Here is a 16,980-nt window from a genome sequence, read left to right as displayed (position 1 = left end):
TGTTTGTTGGAAGTTTTTTAATCACAGTTTCAATTTCAGTTCTTGTGACTGGTCTGTTCATATTTTCTATTTCACCTTGGTTTAGTCTTGGAAATTGTAGTTTTCTAAGAATTTGTCCATTTCTTCTAGGTTTTCCGTTTTATTGGCATATAGTTGCATATAGTAGTCTCTTATGATCCTTTGTGTTTCTGTGATATTGTTGTTACTTCTCCTTTTTCATTTCTAATTTTATTGATTTGAGTCCTCTCTCTCTTTTTTTTTTTTTTTTTTGAGAAGTCTGGCTAAGGGTTTATCAATGTTGTTGATCTTTTCAAAGAACCAGCTTTTCATTTCATTGATCTTTTATATGGTTTTCTTTGTTTCTATTTCATTGATTTCTGCTCTGATTTTATGACTTCTTTCCTTCTACTAACTTTAGGTCTTGTCTGTTATTCTCTCTTGAGCTGCTTTAGATGTAAAGTTAGCTTGTTCATTTGAGCTTTTTCTTATTTCCTGAGGTGGGCTTGTATTGCTATAACCTTCCCTCTTAGAACAGCTTTTGCTGCATCCCATAGGTTTTGGAGTGTCGTATCTTTGTTGTCATTTGCTTCCAGGTATTTTTTAATTTCTTCTTTGATTTCTTCAGTGATCCATTGGTTGTTTAGTAGCATGTTGTTTAGTCTCCACGTGTTTGTGTTTTTTGCAGTTTTTTTCTTGTTGTTGACTTCCAGTTGTATAGTGTTGTGGTTGGAAAAGATGCTTGATATGACTTCAATTTCCTTCAAGTTACTGAGGTTGGATTTGTAGCCCAAAATGTGATCAATCCTAGAGAGTGTTCCATGTGCACTTGAGAAGAATGTGTATTCTTTCTGCTTTTGGATGGAATGTCCTATAAATATCTATTAAGTCCATCTGGTCTAAGGCTTCATTCAGGGCCTGTGTTTCCTTATTGATTTTCTGTCTGGTTGATCTGTCCATTGCTGTAAGTGGGGTATTAAAGTCCCCCACTATTATTGTGTTATTGTTGATTTGTCTTTTTAAGGTTATTAGTAGTTGCCCTATATATTGTGGTGAACCTATGTTGGGTGCATAGATATTTAAAATTGTTATATCTTCTTCTTGGATTGATCCTTTGATCATTAGGTAGTGACCTTCCTTGTCCCTTAAAATAGTCTTCATTTTAAAGTCTATTTTGTCTGATATGAGTATTAATACTCCAGCTTTTTTAAATTCCCATTGGCATGGAATATTTTCTTCCATCCTCTCACTTTCGATTTATATGTGTCCTTAGAAGTGAAGTGGGTCTCTTGAAGACAGCATGTGTATGAGTCTTGTCTTTGTATCCACTCAGCCAGTCTATGTCTTTTGGTTGGGGCATTTAGTCCATTAACATTTAAGGTAGTTATTGATATGTATATTATTACTGGCATTTTATTAATTGCTTTAGATTTGTTTTTGTTGTTCTTTTTCTTCCCTTCTTCTCTTGCTCTCTCCTCTTCTGGTTTGATGACTATCTTTAATATTGTATTTGAGTTGATTTTTCTTACTTGTTTGTGTATCAATTGTAGATTTTTGGTTTGCATTTATTCTGAAGTTTTGATATGAGTCTATATATATAACAGATTTCGTATCTTTCCTGTATATATACCTTTACTGGTGAGCCTTGTCATTGTTGTATTTTTGTTTCTCATTGCAGCCTTTTCTTTTCTACCTAGAGAAGTTCCTTTAGTATTTGTTGTAAAGCTGGCTTCATGTTGCTGAATTCTCTTAGCTTTTGCTTATCTGTGAAGCTTTTGATTTCTCCTTCAAATCTGAATGAGAGCCTTGCTGGGTAAAGTAATCTTGGTTGGAGGTTTTTTCCTTTCAAACTCTGCATGCCTCTCCCTTCTGGCATGCAGAGTTTCTGCTGAAAAATCTGCTGATAACCTTCTCAGGGTTCCCTTGTATGTTGTTTGTTTCTTTTCCCTAGATGATTTCAAGATTTTCTCTTTGTCTTTCATTTTGGTCAGTTTGATTAATATGTGTCTCGGTGTATTCCTCCTTGGGTTTATTTTATATGGTACTCGTTGTGCTTCCTGGTTTTGAGTGAGTGGTTCCTTTCCCATGTTAGGGAAGTTTTTGGCTATTATCTCTTCAAATATTTTTTTTCCTGTCCCCTTCTCTCTCTCTTCTCCTTCTGGCACCCCTATAATACAGATGTTGGTGCATTTAACCTTGTCCCAGAGTTCTCTGAGACTCTCTTCATTTGTTTTCAATCTTCTTTCTCTTTTCTGTTCTGCATCCATAATTTCCACTAATCTGTCCTCCACCTCACTTATTCGTTCTTCTGCCTCCTGTATTCTGCTGTTAGCTGCTTCTAGTGAATTTTTTATTTCAGTTATTGTATTTTGCATCTCTTCTTGTTTAAGTTTTATATCTTGTATCTCTTTGGTCAGCGTTTCCAGTAAATTATCCATCTTTGCCTCCAGTTTATTTCCAATGCCTTGCATCATCCTCAGCATTGACAGTCTAAAGGCTTTTTCCTGGAGGCTGAGAATCTCCTGATAATTTATCTGTTTTTCTGGGTTTTTTTTTTTTCTTTCTCCCTCATCTTAGTTCTCTGTCCTATCATTTTTATAGGTTTTTGGTGTAGTGACCTTTTACAGATAATAGAGTTGTATTCCCTCTTACTTCTGGCCTCTAACCCCCTTGTGGCTAAAGTTGGTACAGGAGCTTGCTGTAGGCTTCCTGATGGGAGGGGCTTACGCCTGCCCACTGGTAGGCAGAGCTGATTCCTATCACTCTAGTGGGAGGGGCTTTGTCTCTGGATGAGATTAGAGGTGGCTGTGTGACTGGGGGGGGGGGGTTAGGCAGCCTTTTTAATGATGGGTGGGGCTGTGATCCCATTTGAATTGTTGTTTGGCCTGGGGCTTCTCAGTGCTGATGGTTGGGGCCAGATTTTCCCAAAATGGCCACCTCCAGAAAAAGGAACACTTCTGCATATTCCCAAGAGCTTTGCTTCCAATGTCCTTCCCCCACAACAAGCCACATTCACCCATTTTCCCAGGATGTCCTCCAAGAACTGCAGTCAGGTTTGACCCAGATTCCAATGGAGACTTTGCTTTTCCCTGGGACCCAGTGCATGTGAAAGTCTGTGTGCACCTTTTAATAATGGGGTCTCCATTTCCCCCAGTCCCATGGAGCTCCTGTGCACAAGTCCCACTGGCCTTAAATGCCAGATGCTCCAGGGGCTCTTTTTCCAAGTGCCAGAGTTTTACGTGGGGCTCAGAACTCTCACTCCTGTAGGTGAGTCTCTGAACCAGTTACTTTCCAGTCTGTGGTGCTTCCCACCTGGGAGGTATGGGGTTGCCTATATTGTGTAATCACCCCTCATACCTCTTGATGTGGCCTACTCTTTGCCTTCTGGAGTAGGATATCTTTTTTAAGGTTTCTGGTCCATTTGGGTGAAGAGTGCTCAGTTTTTAGGAGAGAAATTGAGCTCCACTCCTTCTATTCCACCATCTTAATCCTGTTTCCTCTTTGCCCCTCCATCAGACCTATAATGTTTTTCAGTTTACATATGTTACATAGTACTTTAGTACATCACCAACCACTTCTTTCCTGCAGACTCTGTGGTAAATCACGTACAAGGTTCTTGCATCCACTTCATCTATTATGTTTTATTATGGTAGTAACCAACCTCATTCCTCTTATTCCCTCAGACCCTTAGTGCTCCTACTGACCAAACCAACCATAAGGCAAAGAAGTAGACCTGACAGAGAATAAAGACATTTGTTTTTCAGGCCATAACCTTGAAAGATGTAGTATAGAAATGCAAAAACAGGGAGTTCCCGTCGTGGCGCAGTGGTTAACGAATCCGACTAGGAACCATGAGGTTGTGGGTTCGGTCCCTGCCCTTGCTCAGTGGGTTAACGATTCGGCGTTGCCATGAGCTGTGGTGTAGGTTGCAGACGCGGCTCGGATCCCGCGTAGCTGTGGCTCTGGTGTAGGCTGGTGGCTGCAGCTCCGATTCGACCCCTAGCCTGGGAACCTCCATATGCCGCGGGAGCGGCCCAAGAAATAGCAAAAAGACCAAAAAAAAATAAAATAAAATAAAATAAAATAAAATAAATTAAAAAAAAAAGAAATGCAAAAACATACTACCCAGCCCAGGTTAAGAATTGTCTTGAAACTACATCTTCCAGTTTAGTCTCTCTGTCTGTCTGTCTGTCTGTCTGTCTTTCTTTCTTTCTTTCTTTCTTTCTTTCTTTCTTTCTTAAAAAAATTGCTTTTTAGGGCCACACTCATGGCATATAGAGTTCCCAGGCTAGTGGTTGATAGGGAGCTGCAGATGCCAGCCTATGCCACAGCCATAGCAACACTGGATCCAAGCCTCATCTGTGACCTACATCACAGCTCACAGCAACACCAGGCCCTTAACCCACTGAGTGAGGCCAGGGATCAAAAACCTACATCCTCAGGGATGCTAGTTGGGTTCATAACCTGCTGAGCCTCAATGGGAACTCCCAGAATTTTCCATTTTAAGCAATTGTTTCTACAGTTATCCTTTTATATTTTCTTCACTACTATGCTTTGGTTATGGTAAGTGTGGTAAAAACATACCATTTGTTTCATGTCCTCGATTGATAATTATTTTCAGATGTTGGATAGGAATGAACATCATGCCAAAATACTGATACCACAACTAGATATTCCATCCTGAGCAAGATTTTAAATTGCATATAGGAGTGAACAGAATCTGGTTGTCTGGGACATTTTTTAAATTGAATTTGAGAGGGAAATACATTTATGCGTGTGTATGTTTCAGTGCATACAGGTGTATGTATATGTTTGGTCAAAGGGTGAACAGTGAGTAACATTTCAAAATTTGATTGGATTTTAGAAATTGAAGTGAACACAAAATGGGGAATCTTGGTTTTTGTGACAAAAACATGGAAATATGAACCTACATGTTGTTAGTCGTATGATTTCTGCCATGTTGAGAAACTCAGTGGATGAAGTGAATGAAGCCACATTGCAAACGGAGAAGAAACAAGAGATGGAGAGAAAGATGGAGAGAATATATTTCTTTTTCCCCGAGTGCTTGCTTCCAGTAATGACTGTGCAAATGACCCTGTGTCATTGCCTGAGATCAGTACTCATTTTTATTAAATCCCCTGTTAATCTAAGGTAATCCAGTATCAATATATGCCATTTATATATGGACAGTAATGAGTAATTTTTAGGAGGTAATTTAACTAATATTCCTAGTTATAATTGTTCAACATTATTTCTATACTTCTAGGGGACCACAAAGCTATGACAGTCCTTTTAATCAATCTCTAAGAAAAGTGACAACAAATGAGGATTTGCCTTTGATCACTGAAGAATGTTTTTAGTTGTTGACTTGGTCCATTTTGTTGTGTACCACTACTTCTAATTAAAATTCAAGATTATATCATTTTAAATTGATAATGAATAACTGAAACACATTTATAAAGTATTAGTCTCTGCAGAACTGAGTTTTACAAATAAGCATAATTTTTCTTCAACTGTGTGAATAAATCTTCTATCAGACTCAACAGTCTTCACAGTAGGAATGCAGACAGCAGGAGAAAAAGCACTGCTTCTGCCACTTTTTTATGTGAAAATGATTTGTTTATCTTATTAGTAAAATCAGCTGAGTGAAACCACATTGGACATGGCTGAAAGATTCTGTTGGTGCATTTTTCAGGAATGGTATGTATATGGAGGTACAACAGACTGAAACAATTAAATATTTTGTTTATATCAGATTTTCTTATATACATTAAGAATTGTATATAGATCTAAGCTAAATTATTTGTTTGGGCTTCATGGAATCCTTCTCAAATTGTGAAAATGTATTATAGCATTCTACTTGGCAACAAAAGAGATTATCTCTGTGAAAGAAAAAGTAGTATGTTCATTAATCAAAATGTATCAGGAAATAAATCTTTAATATTTAGAAATATTAAACATTTTGATGATTTTATTGTATATGCTTTTCAAATCACAATGGATAATAGAACAAGGAATTTCCATAATTAAATGGGATTTAATATGTTTGCCTATATTACTGTTAATATTGATTAAACTATTATAAATCAGCATAAGTGTACATATCTATGTATTTACATATACATAAGTTTGCCCTTATATATATTCATATGTGTGTTTGTTTATAGTGGTTTCATTGATAATTATATAATTTAAATTGCACCTGTAACTTTTACTTCTAAATGGGAGTACCCTCTTATATTACAAGCCTTCTAATGAACAAGAACAACAAAAACAATACCCTGATTGTTTTAATTTCTATATGGACCACTCTCAGAGATGGCTGTGAAATTAATATTGGCCGAAAGTCCACAATCTCTGTAAAGTGGGGGCAGGAGGAGGCTTGGATGTGGAAAGGGTCAAGAGATGATGACTGTTGCAATTATCACTTATGATGATTAAACATCTTTACACTATTTTTGAATTTAAATAATTAGACTCCAGCAAAGAAAGACCAATCATCCTTACTGACACAAGGGTAGGACAGTGGATTCAATCATGATCGAGAGATTTGGAGCATTTGTGTCATCGTTTAGAGAAATTTTTAAAAAATGGAGAAGACGTTTAAGGACCTAACAGGAAAACAGCTGTTGGAACTTAGATGAGTTAATGCTGGTTACGAGGTCACAAGTGATGTGGGGCCTTCGTTGTATTACACAATGCATATGTTAAAAATGCAGACTTGATGTGCTAAAAAAAAAGGTCCAGGCTGGAAACCCATTGTCAGAAGCCATAAAAAAGTAATCACCACAGGTAAGTATATACTATATGTCTGTGGGTACATAAAGCTAAAGGAGAGAGATTCAAGGAGTACTGGATTAGGTGTCCAATAATACAAATATTTCTAGGAAATTTTAAAAAATAGATATTACATTTAGGAAGTGAATAAATTCAGGAATCTCCATAAATTGGGAGAGAAGTGCAGGGGTTTTTTTCTGTAAAATGGTGATTGTTGTGGTTATAGTTCAGTCTCATAAGCAGTTTTGTGACTAAAGTCTAGAGACAGCAGATATTTATAACAAGGTACAAAAGAAGTCAATAGAAATCTCACACTGAAGTCTTCAGTAGAGGTAACCTGGGCATGTTTAATGCAGAGAATGGAGAGGTAATGTGGGGAAAGTAATTGAATGTAAAGAAAGAGGATTGAATATGTGATCCTCGTCCCAGAGTAATGGAAAAAGATGGAACATTAAGGATGTTTACATAAGAGAAATCAGATTGTTCCAGCTGATAATTGAAAAGTCAATGGGAAATGTGGTAGCAGCTTATTTTCAGAATGTAAGATCAGTGTTAGGACATCTATATAACAACAGGGTTTAAGAAACTGGGCTAAGTATCAAGACTTTGATCCAAGGGCTATGCATCTAGCAAACACACAATCCTGGAAAAGTAGTATTGTACACAAAATAGTACTTAAACACACAAATAGACATCTAGTTACATGATGTCGGCTACAGGATGCATGTACAAAAAGGGTAAGCCCATTTGTTAGAATTAAGTTGCAAGAACAAAATTGAAAGATAAGGTTTGGTCTTTCCACCCAAATTCTTTCTGTCTATAATCTATTCCCTTAACATCAAAGTCTCATTGTCTAAAGACAGGACTGGTTGAACAGTAGAGTATAGGCTGAGCCTGGAGGTCAACAGGGAATTCTTTAGGAATTAACAAGAGGGTTTTCAAGCAACCTTCTGGTCCACTATCAAATTAGAGAGCATGAACTTATAGTGAGCCAGCTTTTAAAAGGGGAGCTGTTATTACTTGTTTGGCCATGGGTATCTGAGTTGGCAGCCTAGATGGATGCTTAAAGAGCTAAAGGAGGGTATTTCTGGAAAAAAAGCAGTAGTGCTAGTAACGGTTTTGGATATTCATGATTATCATATAAAATAGGTAAACAGCTAAGTAGCAAAACCAAAACCTCTGGGCGATATTGACAATAACCACTAATGGCCCTGAGACCAGCATGCTATTGATGCTGGTGTGGGAAAAAGCAGACAGAAGTGATAGAACATCTGATGAGAACAGAAAAACTACAAAATAGCTAAAGGATTTTCCCAGGAAAGTACAATGGCCCAAAGGAACACAGCCGCTGAAACCAGAGAGTGTTTTTCCCCATGGAGTTGAGTGGACTTGCACTGAGATCTCAGTGAGCTAGATCAGTCTAGCTCCCATGAAGTCTTAGGGATCAGGGCTCCCCCCCAGGAGCAGGCCTCCAGCAGAGAAAAAAGTTAAAATTGCTGAAAGTGGAACTCAAGTTGAATACTAAAGTGGAAATAGAATTAAATTAAAAAGAAAGTCCAGAGAAAAATGATAAAGAAAAAGACATCGACCAGAAAGCAATTCATCTAAGGATGATCAACTAAACTCACATAAGAATGAGAAGCATGCCAAGGTCAAATTAATTTTTAAAGTTCACAAAGTAAAACAAGAATAAGAAGGGAAGTGACATTCCCATAGACAATGAATGTGTGTCAGAAAAACATGCTCAAAAAAAAAAAGAGATCAAATCTATAACAGAATATGATCATGAGTAAGAAGATATCAAGAAAATGATAAACCTAAAAATATATACAAGAAATGCAAGATAAGACACAGTGGAGTTCCCTTGTGGCATAACAGGTTAAGGACCTGGCTTTGCCACTGCAGAGGCCCAGGTTGCTATTGTGGCATGGGTTTGATCCCTGGCCCAGGAACTTCCACAAGCCATGGGTGTGGCCAAGGAAAAAAAAAAAAAGACAAGGCAAAAACTTAGATTGAAAGTTAAAAGAAAAATAATAGATATGAAGACTGAATTAGAAGCATGAAAATACAACAGAAAATGAATTACAAAACAGTAAAAGCGAAAAAAAAGGAAAGATTTAAATATTTAAAAAACAGAAAGAGGTAAGTAGATTATGTAGGAAGTAACAACAGAAAAGATAGGACGAGGAGATCTGCCATAAATACAGTAGGGTGCTTGAAGAGAGAGAAACATCAAAGGAACAGAATAGATGCTAAAAAGAATTCAAAAGAACTTTCCAGAATAAAACACGATTTAAAGGTGTGTACTAAAAGAGCATTATTTTCATGACAATATTGACCAAGATTAGCCAACACTAGGACACCTTCTAGTAAAAGTATTAGATTCATGAATAAGAAAAAACATATTTTGGGTATCGAGGCCAAAACTCTCGGGTGCCAATCTGAAGACGCTCCCACTGGTTAAAATTGGGACACTTTTAGATTTAATAAACATAAGACATGCAATATGTTTAAATCTATGATTTTAAAAAATATTGGAAAGAATAAACTAATCAGTAAATTTAGAGGATGGCAGAGAAACAATTCATTATCTGGAAATCTGGTAATTCCAGTAAAGAATCCAACCTTTGTCCTGCCATTCCTGTATGAGTTACATTGTTGCAAGCCAAAGAGTTGATAAAGAAAGCATATACTTATCAAATTATTACAGCCAATAAATAAGAACAAAAAGAATAGAATTTGAATGTAATTTTACCTCCAACATAAATGAATAAATTGGGCACTGAAGAGCATCAAATCTGTAACTGGGCGCAAAGATAGAAACCAGACATTGCACGCCTCCTGATGCAAGAATGCTGCAAAACTGCCCACCTTGCCACGAGGTTGCAACCTGACCACCTGCAGGTTATGCAGAGAACAGAGGGAAGTGTTGAACTACAAATTGGCTACAGAATCAGCAAAATCATGAGTGTCAGAAACTCCACATACCAAATATCCCAAGTGCTTCTCCAAATAAAATGTGAGGAAATAACAGGTATGAGTAAGGGAAAAAAATCTTTCATGGAAATCATGCCATGGAAGTAAAATGAGAATAACAGTATTTATAATAATCATAGTAATAACAACTTATCTCGGAAGATTATACAATCTTTACTACTTAAAATAGTTTATTTTGAAATGAAATATTAAATACATAAACTTTAAAATATCCCTGCTTCTGCTATTTCCTATTATCAATAATTATATTTGGGAAAAAAAATCACTGTCACTTTGGAATCACTTAAAAAGACTAAGGACTTTTTAGTCTCTGTAACAAGAAAATTTGGGGGGAAGATATCTGAGTGTGATTCGTTTTGTCGTTTGCTTTTAAGGGCCATGACCATAGTATCTGGAAGTTCCCGGGCCAGGGACTGAACCCAGCCGCACCTGAGACCTACGCCACAGTTGCAGCACTGCTGGACACTTTAACTCACTGTGCCTGTGCCTGGCGGAGGATCAAACCCACAACTCCTGCAGTAACACCGACCACTTCAGTCAGATACCTAACCCACCACACCACAGCGGGAACTCCTGAGTATGTGGGGGTTTTTTGGTAAATGTTTGTGATCCAAGACTTAACAAAGATGTTTCTCAGAATTGTATCTTGTTCATCAACTACTGTACCTTTATATTGATACTTATAGTATTAAATGAATAGATATGAAACTCAATATGACAAAGAAATAATTGCAACACTTTTTATTTCTTTTTTATAAGTACTGGTAATTAGTGTGGAGGGCTTACATATTCTAATCTCACCTTGTAGGCCTGCCTTTTTTTTGGTGGGGGGGCGGTATTGAGCTACTGAGTCAAACTTCCTGGGTAAAATACTATAGCAAGAATAGTAAATCTTCTTTTTCTGTGGCTTATATTCAATTTTAATTTTGTACTTTACACACAGACATGGCAACCGTATTGCAGGCTCAAACACAACATTTAAATTATTTGACAGCTAAAGCATAAGAAATATAAAGGTAGTTAAATGCCCCAAAGTTAATAATCGTGAAGGAAAATGGAATAAAATAGCTTTTCTATGAGCCTCAAGTATCACTGAATATGAGCAAGTGACAGCTCATCTCTTAAGGGGAGGGGTTGTACTAAGAAATCTTTTTGTTGTTATTAAACCTGAAAATATGTGCTGAAACTAGTTACAAAAAGGCAATTCTAAGTTTTATATGGTACCAGACCATCATGTTGGCTTGTATAATTGTCCAAAATGAATGTTGGAAGTGGAGTTTATATGACAATGTCTATTATTTTTAGGACTATACTGTATCCTGATTTCAAATCTAAACATCGCTTTGCAACTGTTTTGCCATTATATTTTCTCATCAGTAAAATATATCTCTTCATATTTGTGATGACTTTCCTTCTCTTATTCGTAAGTACTTTGGATATTTCTTAAGATGATGAACAAATACGCATAAGTTAGTGCACACTGCACATTTTATATATAATTTTATACATATGAATGTCATATACATACAATTTCATATTTATATGTATGTACATATGCCATGACCATAATCAAAAGTTTGATTTGGGGTTTAATTTTGTGTAATGTAAGAATGACTTCATAGAAATGATGCACCTAAATACCCAGGAATTAACTGGGATATTTGTATCACTAAGAATGCATTGGAGCTTTCTTCATGTGAATAGAGCCATTTCCCAAAAGAGTGCCGAGTTGTTTGAACAGCTTTCCATGATTTAAAAACTCTTAGGAGTAGTTGAAGAAAGAGTATAACTTTGAAGAATAGAGGAAATATTCCTTGTCTTGTAGCATTACAAAGGGAAGAAAATGACTGCCTACCCTGATGATTTTCTAATACTGGCTCTGGAGTAAACAACCTCAGAAACAAGAAAATTGCATGGTTTTACAATTTAATAGGCCCAATTCATCAATAAGCACCTTGACAAAAGAATAGTTGCGGATTTTTTTAAACTCAGTCATAGGCAGTGGTTTTCTTTTCCTCAGAAAATTCGAGATATCAAAAAAGGCAGCTTCTGTCTACTTGTAGAAAACACTGCTAGGATCTCTCTAAATGAAACCACAGAACAAAAATATTCCAAAAAGCAATTTGTAATACCAATACAGATACGGTGACGTTTTTGGAAAACAGTTCAAATATATAAATGATATAGGAGATGGTAACAGTTACCCTTTGTCACATATCTGCGTATGTTTAAGATGTAAATTACTGATGTCTGTGTCCTTTCTATCTTCTTCTTGATATATTTCACTAACTGGATACATTTATTAAATATTTGCTTTTTCATCTATTATTTCTTTTGAGGTCTCTTTTGGATTCTATGGATCAATCACTCATGATGCCTGAACTGCTGAGGATTTCACTGTGTCCTCCAAGCATATGCATTCTTTTTTCTAATCCATGTATTGGTTACACATAATTTGGATATAAATCCCCATTTACAGCTTCAAAATTCCTGCTCATAAAAATTATTCTTCATAATGACTATGATCACCATGTTTGATGCTGAAAGTATCCCAGTATTATTGATAAATTACATGTTTACCCTAATTCATAAGCAAAGTATATCACTTCTAGACTAGACTTCTGTTTCTTCCCAACACAAGATCATACAATTGCATTCAATAGCTTGAGTGTGGGTTTTTTATTTGTTTTGGTTTTGTTTGTTTGTTTGTTTTTGCACCTTCCATTACATCTAAGAGAAATACTTGGATCATTCTGATTTTGCAGTATTTTTCCATTCTCCATATTTGTTGTATATTACTCAACAAAACCAGACCAGGATTCAATATCTTTAAAGGAACATTTGTGCACGAAACAATCACTTTCCTTATTTATAGCTCTGATTCCCTAGAGCAGATATACAACAGTGTAATAGCCAAAAATTCATCTGAAATTATACCACTTTCCACCATAACAGTGATTTCGTGTAAGCCTATGCTACTAAGACACCTATAACCGTGTTTTTTATTTCTTTTAGAGTACGTATTTATTTTCTCTTAAATTTTATTTTTAAAAATTTAAAAATACAAAAAATAGGATACTAAACAGAAATAACCATATCTTGTCATTTTAGAGTTGGAGTCTTAACAATGTTAAGTTGAATTCCTTCCAGCAACTGTTCAAAGAAGGTAGAATATTATAAATGTATTTGAAGTAATCTTTGACCAATATTTCTAGTTTACTTTTACTTTATCCCCTTCTTAAAAAATCTTAAACTTCTCCTTCAAAAAAAAATTGGGGTATACATTCACATGTTAACATATATGTGTCTATGTAGAATATGCAATATTACGTAATGAATTTTCAGGACTGTTTTCAAAATACAACTGAGGAAATGTTCCCTTTTTACTCCCAATTTACTTTTGAGCTATATCTTTATTTGATGATACTGGAGCTGGCTAGTATTGGCTTGCAAAAGCTCATCGTTTTCATTTTCACACTGGTAGCTTGAAAATCAGCCATAGCATATTTTTTTACAACATGCAAATTGGCAAATGCTACAAAACAGACATTTTGGTCAGATAGATGATAAACTATTTCTAATCTATCCCATTTTCATTATAGTACTATATACTATTTTTATAGACATGCCAAATTAAATGAGCTGCTGCTTTATTCATGTAACTCTGGGATCTTTTCTGTTTCCCTTCTTTCCTCTCTCTCATGTGGTGTTACATACAATGTCACCTCGTATATATTCCCTGGAAACTTGTATGGGAAATGGCATTGCTGAATTCCAGAGTGTGCTCCACTGGTTTTCAACATCACTGCAGTGAAAGCAGCATCAGTTACACCAGTTCTCATTTCTCCCCTCCTTGACAAAATCTGACATTTTATGCTTCCTGTATTTTGATAGTTTTACAAATGAAATATTGTATAGATTATGTTTCATTTATATTTCTCTGATAAGAAAGTTGATCTTCTCTTCATTCATTTATTTTACATTTGTTTTTCTTCTGTTTCATGGAAAGAGAAAATAATTTTCCTAGTGTTAAAATAGTTTCATTTTCCTTAAGGCTATACCACTTGACTCTTCCCTTCTAAGATGGAAAGAGTTTCTTGAAACCAGGAGCATGTTTTTAGTTTAGTTTTGGTTTTCATTAGGAGATCCTGCTGTTCATAGCATCACTATTTACCACAGGCAAGACATGGAAACAACCTAAATGTCCACTGACAGATGAATGGATATAGAAGATGTGGTACATTTATACAGTGGAATATTACTCAGCCATAAAGAAGAATGAAATAATGCCATTTCAGCATGGATAGGCCTAGAGATTATCATACTAAGTGAAGTGAGCCAGAAAGAGAAAGACAAATACATGTAAATACATGCCTATTCTTCTTTACTCTCAAATGATACCACAATGTTGTAATTCTTCATCGTTCACTTATTCATTCAATGAATATTTAATGAGCACTTTCTATGTCAAGCACTATTCTAGTTGCTAGGTATTTAACTAAGAACAACAACAAAAAAAAGAGGACATTTTTAACTGGATGGAGCTTCCAAAATTGGGGTAGAAATCAATCTATAAGTAAGATGGGTAAGAAAAATGCTTTATATCATAAACAGTGGTGAGAACTTTAAGAGGAACATAAAGGAGGAACAGAGAGGCTAAAGAAGGGTGCAATTTTAACTTGAGTAGCCCAGTAAGTCCTCACAATGAAGATGACATTGGGTAAAGCCTGGAAGGAGGTAAGTGTGCAAATCGCAAATCTGGTTTAGAACTTGCTAATAGGCATGAGCAGTAAGTACTAAGTCATTGTTTGTAAAATCCATTTTTGGAATTTTCAGCAGTGCTAGTGCAATAATTCCCTTTGTAGGCAAAAGTTAAAAATAAGTCACAGAAAACAAAATTACTTCAGAATAACCCTAAGAGGGAGAATTATTTCTTCATCATTACTATGGATATATTTGGAAAAAAATAAAAATGCCTCTGCACCCAAGCCCTGCTTCATATTGATTCACACAGAGATTATTCCTTTATATGGATATAGCTGATATAATAAAACTAGTCTCAAAATGTAGTTTTACAGAGTTGCCATATAATCAAGCAATCTGACTCCTGGGTGCATATCCAGAGAAAACTATAATTTGAAGAGATCCATACATCTTTATGTTCATAGCATCACTATTTACCACAGCCAAGACATGGAAACAACCTAAATGTCCACTGACAGATGAATGGATACAGAAGATGTGGTACATTTATACAGTGGAATATTACTCAGCCATAAAGAAGAATGAAATAATACCAGAGATTATCATACTAAGTGAAGTGAGCCAGAAAGAGAAAGACAAATACCATGATATCACTTGCACGTGGAATCTAAATATGACACAAACGAACTTATTTATGAAACAGAAACGGAATCACAGACATAGAAAACACACTGTGGTTGCCAAGAAGGTGCGTAGGGAAGAGATGGATTGAGAGTTTTGAGATCAGAAGATTCAAATTATTATACATAGAGTAGATAAACAACAAGGTCCTACACAAGGAAGCATATTCAATATCATATGATAAATTATCATTGAAAAGAATATGAAAATGAATGTGTGTATATGTATACATATATCAGAAACATTTTGCTATACAGCAGAAATTAACGCAATATTGTAAATCAACTCAACTTTTATAAAATAAATTAAATATATAGTCCATGATGGTTAAGGTCAAGTGGAGTACAAACAGTTAAAATTATCACCATATGCCTTTTCATCTATACCAACCACTCCTCTAATACATCCTCATCGATTCAGGATATTAATATATCAGGGACATTTACAAAGAAAGAAAAATGTGTATTGGAAATTAAAGATCCTCAAACTCTTGTTGCAATGAGGTTAGAGGAAATCCCCCCCCGCCCCAGAGATCTGTATGTTCCTCTCAATTCTGGTCACGTAACCTTGTTACCTAAAAAGAGTTGAGAGTGTTCTCCCATTTCTCTGAGAATAATTGTCCGAAGGATAAGGATACCAAGGAAATCAGGATTCTGTGGTCTGACCTGAGATCTCACAAGAGCCAGCAGCCAATCCTCCCTGCCCCTAACTCCACTCTGAATGTGCACTTGCATTTAGCAAACCTCTCCCTTTTCCTCAGTGTACCTTGCCACTGGGTCTGTGTGTGCAAAACTGAATTTGTACCAGAATTCTGTGGACTCTTAGCATGTTCTTCGTGCTTCTTTTTCAGATGTTTGGCTCCATTTCCCAAGAAAATGTGATTGAGCCACTGCTACTAGTTGCCCGAGTTATTTAACTGCCTACCAGCCTTCACCTCTGTTGCATTAACTCTAGATAAACAAATTAAACACTAACAGATAACATGAATAGCTTTCTACCACCTGGTGTCTTACTTTCCAAAGTCTTTCATTATCCTAAATATCTTATTTTCCCATACCCTGAAACTCATGTCATTTTAGGACATCGAGCTATTTTTGCCTTTCTCAGATCAGATAGAAGATATTATACCTTCTTACCATGACTTTTAAGGTGTTACTAGATTTAAAGAAAATAAAGTGAAGATTAAATCATCTATTTCACAAAGCTTATTATAATTTAGCTTTAAAAATAAAAAATATTAATTATACCAGTCAATCAATAGGTCTTAATGTATGCAGCACTGGTTGGTTCTTTGAGATGTAGCCTATCTTAGATTACAAATAATATGATTTATGAAATCAAAACATGCCCACTAGAGCTACCTGAAGAGCAACATAAATCAGTACATACTTTTTGTGTACATTTAAAATGTCAATTGACTGCTTCTTACATTGTCATTTTTCTGCCTTTTAAGGTGATAAGAGATAAAGGTCAGAAGGAGCCATCAAGAAGCTTAGAGTCTAATGAGAAGAAGACAGCAATCAAACAGGTTCAGAATGGTGAGTAAACCAATGGAGTTAAGTTCTGGCTGCCAAAGCAGTGTGTGGAGGTAGGCCCTGTAACTAGAACTCTGAGCAGGGCAAGAAGGTTAGGGAAGATTTCCCTGGGGAGGCCTTACCAAAACCAATTTGGAAAGATTTAAGGCAAAGATGATTTCAGGCACAGAACAGGCTAAAAAACCCACAAAAAAACAAAAAACAAAAAACAAAACCAGGAGTTAAGTACATGGATAATTACTACAAAATCCTGAATACTTGATGCTCATTCAGCCTTACCTCCAGACCA

Source organism: Sus scrofa, unplaced genomic scaffold (genome assembly GCF_000003025.6).
Source record: "Sus scrofa isolate TJ Tabasco breed Duroc unplaced genomic scaffold, Sscrofa11.1 Contig2471, whole genome shotgun sequence".
Lineage (NCBI taxonomy): Eukaryota > Metazoa > Chordata > Mammalia > Artiodactyla > Suidae > Sus > Sus scrofa.
This window is presented reverse-complemented; position numbering follows the sequence as displayed.